Source organism: Martes martes (genome assembly GCF_963455335.1).
Source record: "Martes martes genome assembly, chromosome: 1".
Classification (NCBI taxonomy): domain Eukaryota; kingdom Metazoa; phylum Chordata; class Mammalia; order Carnivora; family Mustelidae; genus Martes; species Martes martes.
Window position 1 is genome coordinate 90,161,352 of NC_137888.1, and position 19,171 is coordinate 90,180,522.

Genomic DNA, 19,171 nt, shown 5'->3' on the forward strand with positions numbered 1-19,171 from the left:
ATTGCTATTCTGTGGATATCTTTTCTTTCTGTCTCTCACACACATACGTTTTCTTTATCTTTTGTTGGTTCTTTTGCTTTTTTTGATATTTTGAAGTTTCACTACCATATAGCTCATTGTGGATTATGTTTCTTTACTCTGTTTGGAATTATTGAGTTCCCAAGGTCTAGGGATTGATGACTTTCTTTAATTTTAGAAAATCAATAGCCATTTTCTCTTCAAATCCTAAATCTTTCCAAGTCTTTTTATTTTCTCCCACTAGAAAGTTTGGTAGATCATCCCTTAATTTCATATTTTCTCTTTTTTCCTAGTCCAATGCATTATTCAGAATAATTGAAATCATTCTTTAATATTTATTTACTATTCCTTAATAATTTGAATATTCTTTATATATAGATATTCAGATCACTATTTTTCTGTATCACTATACACAATCTGCTACTCAATCTAATTTAGTTTCAAATTTCAATTATTATGTTCTTAGTCTTAAATTTCTATTCAATTATTTTGAAAATCTACTTCATCATCACTTATGGTCTTTTGTTTACTCATTACACTTCAATCTTCCTTCTTCATTTCTTCAAACAATGTCTATGCTACATCCTTAAATTATCTTATATCCTTGTCTAATAATTCCAAAATTTGCATCCATTTTCTATCGTTTCTTCTGGTTTTTATTTTTTCCCTTCGGTGTAATCTGTATTTTTTGACTATTGGTCCTTGGATCTTTGGCTATGAAAATTGTAGGAGACAAGCATTAAAGGTGAATTCTCCCAGACAAGACTTTTGTTTGCTTCAGTAGGTCATCCAGAGATATTTTCAACCCTCTTTATTCACTTCCAAAGTGAATTAAAAAAAATTCTTCATTTAAATTTATTTTTAAAAATAAGTTCTCTCAGTGGTATTTTTTTATACCCTATAGATAGTATGAATTCAGAACAGAAGTCTCCAGGTGGGCCAAGTTATGGTTTTTTAAATGATCATGAGTGATAAATTTCACCTACTCAGTACCTTCTGCCTTACAGCAAAATATAACTGATGAAGGCCACAGCTTTATGATACTTTCCCTTGGGGAAGTCCTGGGCTTTATTACCTCTTCTCCAAGCAGCCATCAGAGTGGATCTCAGGAACAGAAGGAGACCTCCAAGTACAGAAAAAAAATCTCAGAAAGCGTAAGAAACCTTCAGGACAGAAGCAGGTTTGAAACTCAGCTTTCCTCATTTTGATTCACTTTACCTACTTCCCTGTCCAATGGTTCTCTGAAGATTCTCTACTACCATATTAGCTCAGCGATGTCTTTTTAAGTTTTACTCAATACTTATTTATTTTGGTTAGCAGAATCATTAAGGCTATCTAGTCAGTCATATTGAAAGATGTTAGCTAGTATTTCTTTACAATGAAAATGTGACTTGAAACTCGTTTTTATCCTCCTGATTTCTGGCTGACAACTGTGTCTGTCATACCTCAGAATATAGTCCTAAGAGTTAAAAGTGTTGTTGGATTCTAGAGTGTCCATTTAAATTGAGATAGCCAGGAAAGTCTCTAAAGAATTAAGATAGCTCTTTATTTTAGTGAAGCTGTGTGTATATAGGCTATTCTCCCAGCTATTTCTATCCATATTTCTACCTCCTTATTCCCATAAAATAAAAATCATAAAATTAAATCATAAAATTAAAATGCAACAGAAAGAATTCAGTGAAGTACAAGTTACCACCATAGACTGAGGTAAAAATGCTAGAGGTTGTCAGAATATATGCAAATAAGTAAAACTTTGGTATTATCTTGGGAGGCAGTTGGTGGTGATTTCACACAAAAAAAAATCTAAGCTAAGAAAGCTTCCCAGGCTGCCTCAGGGAGCCATAGACTCTAAATTAGGTGTTAAAAAAGAAGCCTTACTGCCTAAGAAAACTTAAATCAGTACACATTAGTTCAATCCGATGTGGGGCATGATTGAAAAACAGACAGATGGGACCCTGTTCATAGCTCAGAACTCATCCCATTTCCATCTGATTCCATTTGATGAGAAGATATGCTTTGGCTGCTGTAAACTACCTGTTTAGAATTATTTTCAACTTATTTGATAACTGGTCAGACTGAGTCTATATGAGATGTATCTTACACTAAGCTCCACAGTACAAAATGACACCCTAAGAAAAGGATCGACATTTTCCTTTCTTCACCAATTTGAGGCCTACCATCCATCACAAACATTCAAAATTCACCTCACTCAAGTAAGTTTTTATCTGATTTATTTTTAAACCTAGATCTCTTTTACATAAATGAAGTGTAACTATTTTTTTAATTAATTTATCTATTTTAGAGAGAGAGACAGTGAGAGAAAGTGATGGGGAGAGGCAGTTGGAGAGTCCTAAGTTGAGTGTAGAACCCAGTGTAGGGCTTGATCTCAAAAACCTGAGCCAAACCAAGAGTGGGTTGCTTAAATGACTATGCCACCAGGGTACCCCAAAGTGTTTATTTTTTACACATGCCTTCTCAGACAGTCCCTACACATCAATGTCTTTTCCCTACTTTGATTTTAACTTCTCTTTGTAGAGAAAAAATATTTTCGGTGTTTTTTCTGTTAACTTATGATGTCTGGTATCACAAATACATTCAGTAAATATTCAATAAACATTGTTGACCAACAGTACAAATGTAAATCAAAAAATCAAACCACATATTATTTTCTTTATCTCAATGCCTAAATATCTACTAGAACAATTTGAAACTTTGAAAAGTGACATGAAGGTAGATAACTAAAATTTGAAAGTGTATTACCCAAAATATATTGCATTTCTCAAACAAATTTGACATTTTTCAATTGGCATTGTGATTAAAATGAAAAGAGTTAAACTATAAGGATTACAAATTTTTAATCTATTTATTAAAAATCTATTAATAATCACATTACACAATTGTTTTCTTTTAACATTTTTCCAACTAAGTAGCTAAAATGATTTAATGAACCAATTTAAGTTGTATTTAACATAAGCAGTCCAAAGTGTGTTTAAACTAATGTTACTATTATTCGTAGTGGTAAAAACAATAATTGGAAATATTCCTAAGATTTATTATATTATGTGTGGGGAATTATAAGTAGTCCTGGATCAAAGGATATGAGAAATGGAGGGGGGAGATAAGGCGTGAGAGGTGGCCAGTTGTTGGAGGGACATCTATTCAAGCAGTGAGTGAGCATTAAAGTGCTTTAGCAGCTTATGTTCACTGAGGACTTACAACATGTTAGGAATTTTAGTAGGATAAATGTGCAAGAGATATTGACCTAAAAGTTAAAAAGAAAAACTTTTTAAAAATTTATGTGGAATCTTTAAAAGTTAGGAAGGGAATTTTTTTTAAAGATTTATCAACCATTTGAAGAATGATTTAAAAGGAATTGTAGAGGGTAAGGTTGACATCAGATAAACTAACTAGACTATTGCAATCTTTTCATTTAAAAGATAAATTAAGCTGATAGCAGACAAAATTGGTAAGAGCCTCAGATTTGAGAAGTATTCTAAAACTAGAATGGACAGGGCTTACTGACTGCTCAAAGATGGGTGAAGAACATGGATTTCTTCATGCTCAGGACAGGGATTATTACATAATGACATAGGTTCTTTGATATATATTTTGATCTCTTACTGGTTAAAATATTTTCATTGTTAACCCTATTGAGGTTGGCAAAACTTTTAAGGTGGCCTTTCCAATTCCCATTATCTGATGTACACACCCTCTATATGATGGATTTTGTTCCCATGATTAGTCTTTTTTACATGCACAACTGAATTTAGTCACATGAACTCTCTAAATCTGAGTCTAGAGGTCAGAAATGAAGTCAGAGACTCAAAGTATGAAAGGGATTTGATGCAAGATAAATTCTATGTTGTTGGCTTTGAAATGGAGCCACATGGAAAGGAATGCAGGTGGCCTCTAGGAGCTGAAAGTAACTCTGGATGTCAGCCATGAAGAACTGAATCTCACAACCCCATGAGCTTGGCAAAAGACTCTGAGCTACTGATGAGAACACATCTGGCTGATACCTCAATTTTAGCTTTCTGAGACACTGAGTTGAGAACTAGCCATATCATGCCAAAACTTCTGACCTATAGAACTAAGAAAATGAATGTACTGTTTGAAACCACTAAAATGGTTGGAATTTGCTGCACAACAATAAAAAACCCATATTCAAAGTTAAAATACCCATATTCAAATAAAAAGTAAGTCAAGATAGAATTGTCAAAATTGAAGGTGTATAGCAAAACCATGTAACCAGTATTGATGGGCTCCCTCTCCACTAGTTCAAACTTAGGTATAACCCATTGTCTACTTAAGTGAAGCCATTAACAGAATGTTCAGAAGAAAACACATACTTCCAAAAATCAAGTACAGGAATGAAATATATTCTGGGTATAAGCAGAAGTGCAGAATTTATAAAAATTAGCATAAAGTCTAGATTGTTATAATATTTATTTTAAATTTTAAATTTTGCTAAGAGTAATAATATAACCATGATACAAAGAATTTGGAAAATAAAGGAAAAAGTGCATGGAGCTTAATAATATTAGTTCAACAATAGTCTGTGACAGAATGTTGGTCATTTCTATCAGAGACATTTTTCTATCATAAGGTTTATATATTGTATCCACAAGACTTTATAGGCATTTTGTAATTAAGAATCATCACACACACAAACACCTACACACATGCACTCACACATACAAAATTAGAAATCCTTCTTAATTTTTCATATGATTTTTATCTTATTTCACTAGCTTCAAAATAATCATGTTGATGGTTACATCATATTTTATTGAGTGGGTGAATAATATTTTACTTAATATATCTTTATTGATGGGTTTTAGTTTTTTTCCTAAATTTTACACTGTTAATAATGCTGATTTATATTACACTGAGAAATACTGTTTTTCTGCTTTGAGGTAAATTTCCTTAAAAACAGATACTCAGAGGGATGCCTGGGTGGCTCAGTTGGTTAAGCAGCTGCCTTCGGCTCAGGTCATGATCCCAGCGTCCTGGGATTGAGTCCCACATCGGGCTCCTTGCTTGGCAGGGAGCCCGCTTCTCTCTCTGCCTCTGCCTGTGCTCGCTCACTCTCTCTCCCTCTCTCTCTCTGACAAATAAATAAATAAAATATAAAAAAAAAAAAAACAGATACTCATAAATGAAACACTACATCAAAATATCTGAACACTTATTTTCCAAAGGGACTCGCAAGTAATAATTTGTATTATTATTTCTTAGAACAACATTGGGTACTAATATTTTTAGGGAATGAGTAAATGACTAGGAAATAATAATTGGCAAATATAGCACTCTGGAAATTCTAGCTACTAGAAGTGACAGAATAGCCTCTCTCAGACTGTCTCACTAATAATAATTCTAAACTTTGAAAAAGGGTGTTAGGAAGAGGAGGGCTGTTTACACCACTGGAGAGTCACCAAAAGAAGGTATAAACTAATAGGAATTTGACTGTTTAAAAGATGGGAACCTTAAAATAAATGAGCAAATAACTTGTAAAAGAGGAACTGTAATAGGTAAGGTCAACATTTAAACAGATTTTTTTTTTTCCCTGAGAATATTTCCTAGAACCATGTGAAGCAAAACACCATGAACTTGTTGGCTTAAGAAGTTAGAATCTGGAACTGACAACTACCAGAGCAGCTATATTTAAGGGTGCAATTCCCAATAAAAAGAAAGTCACAGAGAAAAGTGCACAATGTGCATAAAAGCTCTCCTCAAATCCTAACACTGAGATGTACATTTTATTGGGCAAGTCTCCAAGGAGCCCTGAAGGAAAACAAGAGCTGGAAGTCTAAAAATGCTTAGTAGAGATTTCAACAGCTGACCACTGCAAAGGAGACAAGGTTTGTACATACTTTGATTCTTGCCAGCAGTATGAAAAGCTAGAAAGATTAATACCACATCCCAAAATTAAGAGATTAGTTTTGGGATGTAGTATTAATCTTTAGGACAATACTAACAAAGCTTAACTATAAGCATCCACAAGATCAAGCAAGGTGATTAGTTCTTACATTAATTTTCTATTACAATAAAACTCATCATTTTTCAGAGGAAAGTAACAAAACAAAACCCAGTATCTTTAGATATTCATATACAATAAAAGAATCACTGGGGCACCTGGGTGGCTCAGTTGGCTAAGTGTCTAACTCTTCATTTTGGCTCAGGTCATGATCTCAGGGTCATAGGATTGAGCTCCACATAGCGCTCAGCAGAGAAAGTCTGCTTAAGATTCTTTCTCTCTCCCTCTCCATCTGCCCCAGACCCCCCTCTAAAAGAAAAAAAAGAAAAGAAAAGAAAAAAGGAAAAAAATGAAATAGATTCAGAGATACACAAATGTTGGACATGGGAAATGAGAATTTTAAAATAAATATGAAAGATATTTTTTAAAAAATCCAGAGGGACACTTATATAATGAGAAAAAAGATTAGAATTTCAGGAGAGCTATGGTAATAATCCTAAAACTGAAAAAACTAATTTCTAGAATCAAAATTCATTAGGCATAATTGAAAGTAGATTGGATACAATAAAACGAAGTATCAGCACATTTGAATGTTAGTCAACAGATATCCAAACCAAAAGTAAAATAAAACAAAAATATTGAAAAACAGTAAGGAGATCCTATATGGCCTGTAAGACTATGTTAAGGAATCTGATTTCCAGAGTCTTGGAAGGAAATAAGAGCAAGAAAGGGCAGACAAAAGACCATACATTAGTCAAAAATTTTCCAAACTGTAAACAAGTAGCACTGACAGATCCATCTTGCAAGCGATATAAAAAGAGAGAAAACCATGTGTAGGAGAACAGTAAAGCTAAACTGCTAAAACATAAAGACAGAAAGTATTAAAAGTAGTCAGAGGGAAAAAGAAGACACATAGCATATAGAAAACAACCTAAAAGAGTAGAACTTGAAAATATGAAACAGCTTTAAAGGAAAAAGGAAAAGGAAAGAAAGAAAGAAAGCTAGAATTCTAGATCTATATAACTAAATTTTTTTCAAAAACAAAAAATCACGAAACAATTTTCTGATCAATGAAAACAGAGAATACATGTTGCCCACAGAAAAATGCCAGGGGGTATTGTTTAGGCTGAAGTGAAAAAGATTATCTTACAGAGCCCAGGTATAAAAGAGAGGAAAGTTATGATGGAAACAACTGGTGTAAGCAAGCTCGATATAGCTAAGAGGTCAATTCTCCAAATTCACCTGTAAATTCAAAGGAATCACAGTTGAAGTCATCGTGTTCTGGAAGTTTTTTGGTAGACATTTTCAACTTTATTCTTACATTTATATGAAAGTGCAAAGTCTTAGAATATCAGCTTGAAGGAGGTGGAGCAAAACTTCCCAACCCTTAAATGTGGCCTACACTTACCAACTTCCTTCCAAAGAGCACCATATGAAAAGAGGGAGGGAAGAATAACTTTACAGTGGAGAAATCTGACAGTTATTCCCTCATCCGGGTAATCAAAGTTACTATTAACAATGGCAAGTTATACTGATGGCATGTGCTCTTGATATAATGTGATGAAAATGGCACTTAACCTTTCTAATCTGCCTCAAGAAATAAGTAAGTGTAACTCTGTTCTAATCATGGGGAAAGCATCAGACAACCCAAATGAGGGACATACTACAATATGTCTACTGGTACTCCTAAAAACTGAACATCTGAAATAAGGACAAGGAAGTTTGGGAAAAGTCAGTCTCGAGAAGCCAAAGGAAACATGACAATTAAGTATAATGTAAAATTTTCGATATTATCCTGGAACATAAAAAGGAAAATAGGTAAATTTAAGGAAATCTGAATAAAATATAAATTCTACTCAATAATGTATCAAGGGGCACCTGGGTGGTTCAGTCAGTTAAGCATTTGACTCTTGATTTTAGCTCAGGTCATGATCTGAGAGTCCTGAGATTGAGGCCAATGTCAGGCTCCGCACTCAGAGTGGAGTCTGTTCAAGATTCTCTCTCTCTTTCTCCCTCTGCCCCACCCCTTGCACTCTTTCTCTCTCTAAAATAAATAAATAAATATTTAAAATAATAATAATAATTTATCAATATTAGCTCATTTGTTGTGACAGATGTACCATACTAATATAAGATGTTAATAATTAGAAAATTTGTGAATGGAGTATATGGGAAACCTTTCCTTTACTCTTTGCAACTTTTCTGGAAATCTAAAACTATTTGAAAATTCGAAAAGCATATCTTTCAAGAATAGTCATAACAATCTTCAAAGAACAATCGCTGGGATTTCAGGGTTTAGTACAAAGTTACATTAATCATATCAGTGTGGTATTGGCAGAAGGATAGATAATATATCAATAGGACAAGTAGAGAGTACAGAAATATATCCACAGAAACCCAATCAATTGATTTTTGACAACAGTGCCAAGGTAATTAAATGAGTGAAATAATAGTACTGAAAAAACTTGTTACCGACATAGGGAAAAAAAAGTCATTATCTCAACCCCTACCTCATAACATTTAGAGTTATTAATTTAGTATAGATTATTGACCTAAATGTATAAACTTCAACTATAAACCTTCCAGAAGAAAACAGAAGAGAACCTCTTTATGAACCTAGGGTAGGAATACATTTCTTGGAATTCAAAAAGCACTAAATTTTTTTTGAAGCTTTTTTTTTTTCTTTTTAGAATTCATTGTTTATGTACCACACCCAGTGCTCCTTGCAATACGTGCCCTCCATAATACCCACCACCTGGCTCTCCCAACCTCCCACCCCCCACCCCTTCAAAACCCTTAGGTTGTTTTTCAGAGTCCATGGTCTCTCATGGTTCAAAAAGCACTAAATTTAAAAGGAAAATCTAAGCCCTCTGTTGTTGCTGTTTTGTTTTGTTTTTGTTTTTGTTTTCCCAAAAGAACACTTTGTTCTTTGTAAAGTGGCATTGAATAACTACAATACCTGCCTGGCAAAAAAAAATGGTATTTAGATTATATAAGAACTCTTACAAGTCATTAATAAAATGCCATACAACAATAAAAAGTACTGGGCAAAGGGTCACCTGGGTGGCTCAGTCGGTTAAGCGAATGACTTTCGGTTTCCGCTTAGGTCATAATTTCAGGGTCATGAGATTGAGGACCATGTCGGGCTCCATCCCAATGTGGAATCTACTTGAGATTCTCTCCTTTTCCTCTACCCATTGTCCTACTCACAGGTTCTTTCTCTGTCTAAAATAAAAGAAATTTTAAAAAATGATTTTACAAAAAAACTGGGCAAAAATCTCCAACAGACATGTTACAAAAGATGATACAGAACTGGCTAATGACTACATGAAAATATGTTCCACAGTTTTAGCCATTGGGAAAAGGTAAACTGAATCCAAATTGAGATGTAATCAAAACCGACCAGAATTTAAAGGGTGAAAATAGTAAATACTGATGAAGATGTGAAACAACAAAAACTCTTGATAGCTTATTTGTCAGTGTCTTAGAGAGTCAAATACAAACAAATAATAACCCAGAAATTCCACTGCTAGGTATTTACCCAAGAAGAATGAAAACACATCTGACAAGTTTATTCATAATTGTAAGAAAATAACCATAATAGCTATTAACAGCTAAATTGATTTAAAAAAAAAAAAGAAATTTAGGTATGTTCATAAAATGGGAATAATATTCAGCAATGAAAAGGAATAAACTATTGATGCATTATTTTGAGTAAAAGAATGTGAGAGGGGGTGTGCATACAGTATTATTACATTTATAAGAGTTCCATCTCAACTATGGTAGGAAGACAAAAATGTTATCTCTGAGAAAGGGAGGTACTGATTAGTAAGGGACATGAGGGGACTTTCTAGGACAATGATAATGTTCTATGTGTTGGTTGTGATGGAGATATCACATGTGTAATCAGAATCATATAAAAATTTGTGTAATTTGTCAATATAATAAAACTATATAATTATAAATCTGTGCATTTTACTGTATATAAACATCAAAATTAAAATAGTACAATTATTTTAAATAGTACCCTTACACCTTACAGTTTTTGCTTACATTTATATAATTAGGTATATATATATGTAATTTATATAATACTTAAATATATATACTTAAATATATAATATATTGACAATATATTATATATATTATATATAATATATAAAATATAAGTATATTAAATATACTTAAATATATATAATTTATATAACACTTCAACTATATTTGTATCCCAGTTTGTTAATGTTACATTCTTATCCTTTGTATATACATCTATTTTTCTTATTTAGTTCTACTTCTTAAAATATAAGATATATGTACCATTTAGTTTATTATTACATATAATTTCCAAGTCTGTTGCTTATATTTTTTTAAGAAGAGGGGGAAGGGCAGAGGGAGAATCTTAAGCAGGCTCCACACCCAGTGGGAAGCCTGTGGAGCCAGCCACAGGGTGTGATCTCACAACGCTGAAATCAAGATCTGAGCCAACATAAAGAGTCAGATGCTTAACCAGCTCTGCCACCCAGGTGCCCCTGTTGCTTACATTTTTAACGTTTAATCATGCTTTAAATCTTTTTGTTCATATCCTATGATTTCTTCTTTTGCTTGTCAATAGATAAAGGTTATTCGTATAAGAGATTTATTCAATATTCTTCCCTAATACCTTCTTGCTGTCCATCATTTTTTTATGTTAGACTTGTTAATCCCTCTGGAATTTATTTCTCTTGTTGTAAAGAATATCAATTAGGGTTTTTTTTGTTCTGATTTCTAACCATTTGCAGCTTTTATCTATTGATGAATAAGGCATCCTGAACAAAATAAAGTTTATTTCTGGGCTATTTCAATTAACTGTCTATTGCAATAAAAATATCATGTATTTTAACTATTAAAATTGTATGACATATTCATTTAAGAAAGAAAACCCCTTACTTGTTGTTGGTCAGAATTTCTTCTATAGTCTTCTATAGTCCACCTCTCTACGCTCTCAGAATAATGTTAAAATCTTTTTATTAAGGTAAGTAAATGTAATTGTAAATTTCTTTGAAACTGTATGGAATCTATACATTAATGTGTAAAATTTCTGACATCTTACAGTATTCTTTGTTCCACTTTAGGAATATGTGATATTCCTCTATTAATTGTTCCTCTTTATGTAACTTTGCAAGATTTTATGTTTCCATTTATACTTTTAGCCTATCTTAAATATTATAATTTTACATTTGTGATGGAAACAATTCCCATTTCAATTTAATTACATTTTGATGCTACTATGTAGAAGTTATGTCCAAATACTTTAACAAAATAGCCTTACATTTAAAAATAAATAGTACCACAAATTTTTTTATATGAATGCAAAGTATTTATCCTTTTGTGCTTTCACTGCATTTTGTATTGTTTCGTACAATATTCATACAATATCTGGGGATGCCGGGGTGGTTTAGTTGGTTAAGTGTCCAATTCTTGATTTTGGCTCAGGTCAGGTCCTGTGGGTTGTGGGATCAAAGCCCACACTGGGCTCTGTGCAGACATGAAGCTTGCTTGAGATTCTCTCTCTCCTTCTCCCTCTGCCTCTCCCAACCCCTTCTCTATCTGTCTCTCACCCTGCCTCTAAATTAAAAATAAAAATAGGTGCGCCTGGGGTGGCTCAAATGGTTGGGGGGTCTGCCTTTGGCTCTGGTCGTGATCCCAAGGTCCTGGGATTGAGCCCCACACCAGACTCCCTGCTCAGTGTGGAGCCTGCTTCTCCCTCTCCTTCTACTTCTCCCCCTGCTTGTACTCTCTCACTCTCTGTCAAGTAAATAAATGAAATCTTTAAAAAAGTAATTAAAAATAAAAATATATATCTTTGTACAATATCTGTTTTTAAAGAATAGTTAATTGAAATTTCTTCAAAGATTAGTATATGATGTGGCATTAGACTCTCATTTGCCACTGAATGCTCAATAAAAAAATTAAATTTGTAGGACTAATCATTACATTTTAAGAAAATGGAGAAAACTCAAAAGTTTAATTTTTATTTCCCCCCAAACCTCATTCACATGTCTAGCACCACTAAACACAGTTAGCTAAGAAAGTGCTAAGAATGGGAAGGGCATACCATAAGAACACCAAGGATTTTGAAGAGTTTCTGAGAGGTGGCATACAGGGAGTATTGAATCAACTGAAATACTGGAACACAATGAATCACAGCTCAGAGCCCAGGAAGGTTAAGGCTATAGTTAAGCTGGGTAAGTTTTCACTGATAGAGTTTCTCCAAATATGGGTGGAAAAAGAGAGGGGGCTAAAAATTAGTGACTTGAAAGAACTGGTCTTAGGGCCTCAAAGCCCTTTCCACTCAATTCATACTCAGCGGTGAGGTTTGATACTGGGTTGACGCTAGAGAAATACATTCTAGCAAATTAGAGAAAATTTCCTAGAAATCTCTGGATTTACAGATAAGGGGTCCTCCCAACTCTGGCAACTGGGAGGAGAGAGAACTGATTGTCTGCCTGCCTGCCTGCCTGCCTTCCTGAGATGAAACTTGCCCTGTGATGGGATCTACCCAGAGACACACAGATACTAAAAGCATGGGCCAATAAAGACAGATAACAACTACCACACCACCTATGTTAATCAAAATGATCATTCTTTACAAATAGAAAACTGAAGCGAATTAAAAGCTTCGAAAATAAGAACCGATGTGAACCGGAGGGAAATAAAACATCCTGTGTTGGGTTTGGCCAGCAGACCCTGAAAGGGCAAATGAAAAGATTACTCCAGACACCTAAAGAGGAGAGAGAAGAGGGCCTAGGGACGAGACGCTCTACTGGAGAAAGGCTCTGCGCTGAACTCTACCTCCATTTTTATTATACACATTATCAAAGAATAAATATTAGAAAGGAATGTAAAGTTTCAGTAACTAGGGCAGTGACATTTATAGACATTGTGTGATTAGATCTATCTATGTTCATGACTTGCAGGCCAGGAATAGGTGACTATTAAGGATTTATGTCTAACCTATGTTAAGCATCTGTCCTAAGGAGATAACATTGAGCCACAGTCAGGATCTAGCAGTTTTCAGCCCAGAAACTTCAAAGAACATCCAGTTTTCTGGTCACTCCTTCTTTGCTTTTCAACTAGCCTCTCCCAAGGAGGATTGTGTTTATCATATCTTAGCTAGCCAGGCATTGTGAATTCCCACAATTCTGGGAAAAAGAAGTACTTGGAGATTCTAATCAGTCTCTCCAAAGAGATTTTTTTTTTTTTTTACAATGCACAGATAAAATAAGAATGGGATGGTTTTAAAAACAAAACAAAACAAAACAAAACAAAAAAGATTCCAAAGGAGAAGAATCCTTGGCAATCAAAAATATGATGGCCAAATTTTAAAAGTGAAACAGAATAGCTGTGATAAAATTAAAGAACTCTTTCAGAACCTAGGAAAGGAGGAGAAACAGGAAAGTAAAGCTAATAGACTGAGCCTTAATTCAGAAGCACTGGTATCAATCAAAAATGACTTACAGAATGAGAAGGACAGGGAAAATAAATGGGAAAAATAAGTAAGTAAACATTAGGAGAAATTTTTCCAAGTTAAGAGAAAAGACAAATTTTCACTTAAACTTGTTGAGTGGTAAGAGGTACATAGCTAGAAATATCCCACTGTAGGTCAAACTATCAAGAATAAAGAAAAAATTACAGGGCTCCTGGGTGGTTCAGTCAGTTAAGTGTCTGCCTTTGGCTCAGGTCATGATCCCAGGGTCCTGGGAATGAGCCCTGCAGCAGACTCTCAACTCTGCAGGGGGCCTGCTTCTCCCTCTGCCTGCTGCTCTCCTTGCGTATGCTCTCTCTCTCTCTCTGTCTCTCTCTCTATCTCTGTCAAATAAATAAATAAATTAAATAAAAAGGAATAAAGAAAAAAAATTATAAAAATATTCAAAGGAAAAAATATTGCCACCTACCAAGTTTGGCGGTAATTTTTAATACTAGAAGTCCCCAAGGAAGGGAAGTATTTTATCTCTAGAAATTTGTATCCTACCAGATTCAAATGAGAGAAAGAAATAAAGAATTTCTAGTCATAACAATATTCTGGAAGTTTGTCCCTCATGCATCTTTATTTTTGAAAAAATTACATATGGATATACTTTGATAAAACAAAGAATAAACCCCAGAGGAATCTAATGAACCCCAGACACAGGTTAATTAGCTCCACAATACAAAATAAAAACTCAATAATTCTGAGAGGTATCATAGCACACCTGGCCTAAAAATAAACCATCCAAAATATAAATGAGTTGAATTATCTCAATGAAATGATAAAAATAAATTCTTTCCTCACAAAGAACAAAGTTATTTAAAAAGTTGAAAAAAATTTTTAAAGTGCAAACTGTAAAAGTCATAGCTCAAATATAACATAACCTAACATAGCAGGATTTTGAATAGTTGAAGGTAAAGAAAGAGGGAATTATTGATATTCATGCTAGATATATAAACTTAGATGTATCTATGTTTTTATATGAGCTCAATCAGAAAATACTCTGAGGTTAGTAATATTTATATTTCCAATATATGTTTCAAGCTTTATTCATTGGTATTAAATTTTCAGAAGAAAATAAAGGAGGAAAAACATAATTAGGTTTACCAACAAGATATGGTATTGGGATCTATGGAAGGTTTTATGACTTAAAACAATTTCCCACTCAAAATGCATAGCAATACTGTATAAAAAAATCCTGAGACAGGCAGAACTGAACTCAGAAAAAAGAAATTTACTCAAACCAGTGCATAAGAGGGAACTGCTGGCCAGAGTCATAAGATGACTTTGAAACTGCCAGTGTCATCAGGAAGATTGCAGAAACCTCTGACCAAATGGTAAGAATTTTAACAAGAAGACCTGACAAGAGAAAAGGCTTTGGCCTTGCATGGCATGGGAAGACAGGCTTAAGATTCTACAGAACGTGGATGCTTGCAAAGAGTTCAGTAAAAACAAGACAAGTACTATTTACAAATGTACACAGAAAGAAAATTGTTGACATGGGACATGAGTTGATATGCAAGTCTCCTTTTAGTTCCTGTAACCAAAGGACCAGCCTCACATGAATTTGGAGTCAAAATTTACATCACTTCATTATAGAGAAGCCTAGAGAAAGCAAAAGCAAATTATCACTGTAGGAAGACACTCTCAAACACAGCCTCAGAGAATTCTTGAGAAAACATGGAAACAACAAACAGGAACAGTAGAATTAAAGAGTGAATGCTAGCCAGAGGTAAGTTGGTACATAATTTTAACCTTACCAGTCATATAACCTTGAGAAAGTAACGTAACTCAAGTGCTCTTATTTTTCTCATCTGTAAAAAGAAGGGAAATAATATCATCATCATTTGGAATGCCTTATTTATGCATTTGATCAAACATTCATTCAACAAATACTTCTTTGAACAGTAGTACTTTCCTGACACCACTGAAGGCACTAGGAAGATCTTAATAAACACGAGATACCAATATCTTGCCTAATGGAGCTACCACTTTTTTGATCATGTTTTATTTTGGAATAAGACATCAACAAAAGCTTGGCATGATTTGGGTGATAATGAATGTCAAGAAGATGACAAGCCCTTTTCAATAGGGTAATCAGGAAGTCTTTCCTGAGGAGATGGTAACTGAGCAGAGACCTGGAGGATGGGAACTAAATCCCGTAAAGATTTGGAGAAAGAGATTTCTGGGAAAAGGGAGCAAGTATAAAATCCCCAAGGTAGAAGGGGCTTGGGACAGGGAGGCCATGGTCTAGCCACTAAGAAAGAGAGTGGTGGAAACTGACATCAGACAGTTAGGCCCAATCCAGGCATTCAAGGTTTTATATCTGTGATAAGTAGTTTTGATTTAAAACTAAGATCATGAGGAGACATTTGAGGGTTTCAGGAAGGAGTGATGAGAGCAGTTTAAAAAAAAATATTCAGTGGCTGAATAAAAGAGATAATGCATAATCGCTTAGCCCAGATTTTGGCAAAGAATAAGCACTGAGTAATCGATGATTATTATTGTTGTTGTTAATTATATTTAACTGCCCGTGAAGCAGAACCTGATATGTAAACAATTTATTTCTTTATTGTCTCATCTCCACTGGTCACATCCTCTCTGCCAGTTGTACCACAAGAGTCTGCCCACTCCCTCTTCACTTCTACAAATTTATTATGTTTCAAGGCTGAAAGCAGAGTTGATCTGGAAATTTTCGGTGGACAACAGGGAGAATTTTAGCTATAACAAACCAGAGCATTAGATAGTCTCCAGAGGGTCTGAGGAAACAAGAGGTTACCATATTGCCCAAGCACAGAGATTAGTGATTCCAGGGATGAATTGCTACCTTACCTTAAATACAACATCCGTTATAGCTACTGTGCCCATTAAACTCAGATTAATGGCATGAGGCTAGCAGAAAGGAGGGGAGACAGGAGGAGAACTAGGCCTATTGATTTCTTTGCAAGATTGTAAATTGAACAAAATACGAGAGATGAATGGTTCTAAATCGCCCATGTTTACTTACACAGCATCTCTTCACAGTCAATAGAGGATTGCTTTGCTTACCTTAACCAATGCAGAAATAAATGTCAAGTGCTAGACATTTTTAATTTCCTCCTTCATACCTAACAGAGGCAAGTCTGATTATTTGTGGTAAGGGCCAATTCCTAAAGCTTCCTTTTTGATAGTTTATGAAAGGGAGAAGTATGGTTTCTGTTTACCACTCACCATCTTTGTCTTTTTCTCACCTGAAATTATGCTTTATCCAAAGGTGTTTATTCTCAGACTTCACTCCAATAAAGAAAATTTTATTAGTTGTTTTTCTTGAAATCTGCTATTGCCTGATTGGTTTTATGAGTGAACCATCACATTAAGGATATGCTTTAAAATCAATATAATAGGAAAGATATCATTTCTATTTTCACTTTGACAAATAAATTATTAGTTATGATACTGATATTATCACCATGGTTTATGCATATTTAGTGAGGACATGCTAGACACATAAGGCTAGCATAAACTCATTGGTTTGTATGTAAAATGTAATTTTGTCTTAAATTTGCAGAACCCCAGGCACAAATTCCATTTTGCAGTGATTTCATATTAATTTCTACCAGTTCCATGGAACACCCCAAATATAGCTGCATAAAATGAAGAAAAGCAGTGCTCTAAGAAGCAAAACTCCATTTCATTGCCCATACTAAGACAATGCAGCTTTCCTTTAATTCATTTGAAATAGTGAGATTCAGGTAAGATTCTTCATGAACAAAAGATTCAATAGTATATAATAAGGACAGAATCTGAACACTGTTATTATATACTATTTTGCAGAAAAAGTTAGAATGATGAACAAGAAATCATCTTTGATAGTATGCAGATCTAATGAAGCTCCTTATGTGATAAGACTGTCATAGACCTTTAAAATGACCCTGTAAATTTTAGCTTTGTCTGGAACTCGGTCAGATTTTAACTATCTATGACTTTTGGTTCCATTCTTTCCTTAGACACGTATCCAACACACGCACATACACACATAACTTCATTTAAGAGATCCATAAAATTTTATTAATGTGGATTTAACAATAAAGAAATTCACTTTCTCATGTATACATACCATGTATATATACCATGCCTGTATAACATATCTCAGGTATGTATACATACCAGTCCAGGCACTTAGTCCAGTGACTTAATATCATCAATAACTAGAATTCTTTATACTCTCCACTAGGTTACCATCATTCCAATGAGGACCTTAGACTTAGAGTCCCCAGGATCCTAGATGACTATCACAATTCCACACACCATATCATACTGAAAGGAGAGAACATCTCCCCCCATACTTCTTTTTTTAGAGTAAGAGAGGCATATTCAGAAGTGTTCCAAGATTCCCCTCAGACATTAATCAAAATGTTATCAAATACCCATTCCTAGACAAAATATTGACAATGGAAATGGAATTGCCAGAGCCTAGTCAAGTGTATGATCACAAGAGAATGGCAGACAATTGGAATAAAATCATGGTTATGTTAAAAATGTAAAAGTTAGACTGGAGGAAGTTACATATAAATATTATATAGACAAAAAGGAGCCTGTTAAAGTAATATGGAAGTAAAATTTAAGTCATTACAACCTTCTTCCAGGAAAGTACTAATAGTCCATTAAAATAAAATTAGGATAGAGAATTACAGATCTCTAATCTAACACCTAATCTGGCCAAAGCAATTACAAGAAAGCCTAGAATATAGTTCTCTGCACATAAAGTTAAATAAAGATATCTCCATGATTATTATCCATTTTAAGTACTACTTATATTCTCTGAAATAAGCAGTCACTTAAAATAAATCTCTCTCTCTCTCTCTCTCTCTCTCTCTCACACACACACAAATACACACACACACAGACACACACACACACAAATTCTGGTTTCCTGGGAAACATTTTAATATTTTTTAAAAGATTTTATTTCCCTCACTGATGCTGCTCCTCTTCTCAGCAATAAAATAGACTTGATATTACATAAAACCTTTTGGCAAATAGATTTTTAAAAATCAAGAAAGTGATAGAAAAAAAACATATGTAAACACATGTTTTTTGTTGTTGTTGTTTGGGTTTCACTTGGCTTCCAAAAATAAATTCTCCGCTGAAAACTTAGGAAGCTTCTCCTTCATTTTCTTAAACATATTGTCAAGAATTGTGAAAAGTTGCTTAAAATCTAACAAGATAACCTGCCAAAGTTCCACTGAAGAAACTAGCAGAAGAAATAAAAGAGTCCAGGGATGGAAATAACAGATTTTATTTCTTATGTACAACAACTATCATGAGCTGCAACCTATATCCATCCCCCCTTCCCAAGTTCTCAGGGACAATAGAAACAGATGCAGAGAGATACCTGTATACTCAGTGCATTGAAATATAAGAAGAAGAATCCTGAGCACAGGAAAACCTAAATTTTTATAGTAGGCAGTAACATGCTGGTCCTGTGCTCCGGAGAGAGGTGTTTTTATTATACTGGACAAAAAGCAAACCTGACATTTGTTTTAGAGAAACACACTGTTTTTCCCAAACTGTAAGCAAACCTGTCATTTACCCCAGAAAGAGATACAATCTTTATTTCCATGACTGTTCACTATACACATACCCTTGGAAAAATCTGTTCAGAATAAGTGGAAGTTAATGCCTTGCAC